This window comes from Adiantum capillus-veneris, chromosome 21 (assembly GCF_014529385.1).
Source record: "Adiantum capillus-veneris isolate H3 chromosome 21, ASM1452938v2, whole genome shotgun sequence".
NCBI classification, from domain to species: Eukaryota; Viridiplantae; Streptophyta; class Polypodiopsida; order Polypodiales; family Pteridaceae; genus Adiantum; species Adiantum capillus-veneris.
Window position 1 is genome coordinate 80883599 of NC_140951.1, and position 4545 is coordinate 80888143.

At 37.2% G+C, this 4545-nt stretch overlaps 1 pseudogene; it reads left to right on the forward strand.

The window, feature by feature from the left end:
- Positions 1–1597: 1597 nt before the first annotated feature.
- Positions 1598–2137, forward strand: LOC147431224 (uncharacterized; annotated as a pseudogene).
- The last annotated feature ends 2408 nt before the right edge of the window (positions 2138–4545 follow it).

A 4545-nucleotide genomic window follows, 5' to 3' on the forward strand; every position in this document is an offset into this window, starting at 1 on the left:
GAGTAGGCCACCAAATTACTACTAGGAGTATTACTTTCACGGTTTTTTAGCCAAAAAGTATCCTCGTACTGGACCAGCATGGACGTGCTCAAGTATGGGAAGGTACTTAATTTTTGTAGCACAAATTCTTAAGTTGTCCTCTATCCCTCTCCGATAAAGTTGGTTTCAAACTAGAGCGGAATCTTCACTTCATGTAAAATCGATCGTACCCTGGGTGGAAGCATGAGTGGGTGGACGCAGTAGCTGTGTCCGGGACATCACTTTTAGGAGAGTGAGGAAGCTAGTAGTTCTCGTCCTTTGAAACATTAAAATCTACTTTTTGGGACTACTATTTTTTAAAACGTGGTCAGACTCACGAAGTACAATTTCATTATGGCAAGTAAATTTTTTGAACCATCACGCACTCTGTAGCGTCTGTGTTCTTGCAGCTATGGAACATTGCTCTCTCTCTCTCTACAACTCTGTGTATTGCTCTCTCTCTCTCTATCCCTCTCTCTCTCTCTCTCTCTCTCTCTCTCTCTCTCTCTCTCTCTCTTTGCAGCTCTTTCTATATTGCTCTCTCACTCTCTCCAAGCATCTTTCTTCTGCTTTGTAGGTGAGTAGAACTCATGGTGGAACTTGCATCTTTGTAAGGGGAGGATAAGGAGCAGGTGCCTTGCCATTATATATGTTTCTCTCCCTCTCTTTTTAACTGTTGTGCTTTGGGCAGGTTTGTTTTAAATGCACTTATTATGTTTGGGGTGGGAGTGAGGGAGATATGTACATATGGTCAGTCACACAATTTGTAGTTTCTAATTTATTTACAGTTGTTGCCTTGTATTGTAAAATCTGGGGAGGTATGTACGTACATATGGTTGGTGACACGACTGGTGGTTATTATCTACACGACCAAGGATATTATGATTGTCTTTAATTTATCTACGGTTGTTACATTGTATTGTATTACTGGGAAGGAGGCACTCAATGTAGATAGTAAGCATAGAACACCACATGGTGGTCTAGAGCAACATTCATGACATCAACACAATGAAATGACACAAATAGCCTAGAAGTGAGAATCCTTTAGATGTGAGTTTCTCTCCTCGGGGTTCCCATTTCTTCATTTCCCATGACAATTTGATCCTGGTAATACCCGCTGTTTATGGCATGATAGCTCATTATTTCATCCAAACATTTTTTGGGTTCCTACTTGCTTTTGCAGCACTTTTTTCCATGAATCATCTGAAGATGCCTTGGTGGGTTGTCGCCCTAAAGTCTCTTTTTGATTATGACTGCACTATCTAAAGCTCCTTGTAGCTTAGCTGATGATTGTAATTAAATCACTGTGTTATGTTTTTTATGATTGGTTCATTCCAGGACTTGAAGCACGCAATGGTGATCAGGGAATATGAAGCTTTCCGCAAGAGAGAACAAAGAGCCCAATTTAAGAGAAGAGTATATAGATGTAGGTTTGGTTGTTGAAAGATAAGGGAATGAAGCGGCGGAAGGAGTAGAAGACTTAACAAAGGCATAGGGCTGTGCAAAAATTGTGGAGAATGAAAAAAGAGCAAAGATAGCAAAAGGGATTGCAGGATATGTACTTCAAAGCACAAGTGGAATGGACATGGACACCAAGAAAGACATCTTCAATCGGATGATTCAACACCCTTCACTGAAAGATATCCAGAACGACAAAGCATCAACACCCTGTTTTGCAGATACACTGATAGGAAATATTTGAAACACACTTCAAGACTTGAAGAGGCCACAAACTGAAGATGAGATGTTCCTCAAGAGGTCTACCATGATGATGCTTCTAAACTCAAAAAACCCAGAGGAGGCACAAGGCCTTAATGTTAATTTTGTCTCCAAGCTACTTTCTATTCATAGAAGGAACTTGTATGGAGCCAAGAATTGTCTACTCCAACAAACTGAGAAGACCAGTTTGTCCTTTTCCACATGTCATCGGAGTCTTCAAAAAAGTCGCATACTTGAAGAGGTAAAGGAGTTAATAGTCAACTTTTGGATGCTTGAGACTCATGTATCCCCCAACAAAAAAGACATATGTCGAAAGAGAATTGGTCGAAAGGAGTATATCAAACATCCCATCCATTTATTGGAAATATTATAGGTATGGAAGAAAGTGTATGCCATGTAGTGGCTTTTTGTATTTGTTAGATACTCTTGCTAGGTAGAAGCTTTTCTACTGCACAGCTATTTGAATTACTTACATAACTATTGCCAGAGTTTAGCTACCAATTATTGACCATTATCTATCTATTTTGCTGCCAATTATGTGTTTCGTGGCTGTTTGTTATAGTTATTCTTTGGCAATGGCTACTTAATAGCTGTCAAATTTTGGCTGGTAGCTATCCGTGTTTTATAGATAAATCTTGCCACACTAATAGCTATCAGCTGTAGTTTACTTCATAGACACCCACTAACTATGTTGTACCATCTTATAACTAGTCAAATATATGTCGTAGTTGTTCACTATATTGGCCAGTTGATAGCTGTCAAAGTTTGATCGATAGCTATGTGTTATTACATAACTGCTGCCAGAATATCTGATTGGTATTGATATTGATAGCCAATAATGACTATTTTTGTAATTACCTACTTGTTGATAGTGATAGATACTAATAACTGTTCTGTTTTAGCAATTGTGTAATAGCTATTGATCAGGTATTTGCCTTAGGTGAAACTATTTTATAGCTAGTGATTTCTATAAAATATCTCTTGATAGCTCTTTGATAGCTGTTCATGGCTTGTGAAAGCACATGTAAATGCTCAGAGCTTGTCCTTTTGCCAGTCCATAGTTCCTCTGGAATTTTGAAATTCAAAGGAGAACTAGGTGACCTGTTGATGATGTGCACTGCTGTTAGAATAGCTTTCCCCCAAAACTTTGGAGTAAGCTTCGCCATAGACATCATAGAGACAACTTGCTCTTGAATCGTATGATTCATTCTTTTAGCTATCCCATTTTGTGCAGGTGTGTATGGAGCAATAAACTGCCACAGAATGCCTCTTCTATTGCAAAAATCCTTGAACTCTGTGGAGACATATTCTCCACCATTGTCCGGTGAGAAAATCCTTGAGCTTTTTTCCTGATTGGTTCTCAACCATGGCAAGGAATTTTTGCAAGGTTGAAAAGACCTCTTCCTTACGCTTAAGGAGATACACCCACACTTTTCTGATGGAATCACACACAGAAGTATACACCTAAATCAATTTCCATCAAGATGACTACCAACCAAAAGAGAGATTAAAAGTTGTATAACCCAAGATAATCCAAAAAATCTTTGTTAAAGGTCCAATTGTTACCCAATATATATCAACTTTGCCAGCTACAATACATGAAAAAATGTGTCACAATCATCGGCTTCACTCTAATTTGGGATATGTGCGTTCACGGCTAACAGCATTGTAGACATGTACTTTTCTTAGCACGGGTTGATGTATGAACATGTTTTCATTTTGGCTCAATCCAAGAACTCTCAAGAAAATGAAGTACAAGTGCTTGCAAGCCAAAGATGAATTTTTCTTAGCCTCCCTATCCGTGAAATCAAGACATGTGCAATAGGGTTTATCCTTGATGTGCACCGCATACAGCACCACATGTCCATCTATTGTGTGATGCTCAACCTTGAAGACTTTCATAGCCAAAATTTGCTTTTTAATAGGTAATCAAGATATTTTATAGCTAGTGAATGACATTTTATGGCTAGTGATGACTAGTGATAGCTAATAATCAAGTATTTTCTTTAGGATGAGGTATTTCATAGCTAGTCAGAGCTACTTGATAGCTATTTATGGATAGTGATTGCTATTTCATAGCTAGTGTTTGCTATTTGAAAGATATTTTATATGTAGTAATTGTTATTTGATAGCTATTGGTATCTATTTGATAGCTATCGATAGCTAGAAATTGCTATTTTATAGCCATTTATTGGTATTTGATAGCTAAATAATAGATATTCCATAGCCGATGATTGCCATTTTATAGCTAGTGATCGCTACCAATAGCTAATAATAAAGTATTTTCTTTAATTAAAGCTATTTCATAGCTAGTTATTGTTGTTTGATAGCTGTTCATAGCTAGTGCTTCTTATTTCATAGCTATTGATAGCTATTTGATAGATATCTCATAGCTAGTGTTTTTTCTGTTGTTTCATAGCCAAAGCTATTCCATAGCTAGTGATTGCTACACGATAGCTACTAGAACAACTCTTTCATAACTATAATAGCTAATGATAGCTATTTCATAGCTAGTGTTTACTATTTGATAGATATTTTATAGATAGTAATTGCTGTTAGATAGCTATTGATGTTCATAACTACTAATTGATATCTATTAATAGCTCTTTGGTAACTGCTATTTGATAGCTTTATGTAGCAATCGAGCTTCGTTCTTTTGAATCAAAGAAGCCCTACTTTCTGCGAAAGCTAAAGGATAGGCTGAGATGTTGTTGTATTTACCATGTGAAAATTTCATATTTAAGGGAGGATGTGAATCATATGCATAGTCAAGCATTTGGAATGCATGGTGTGGTGCAAATGTGCATG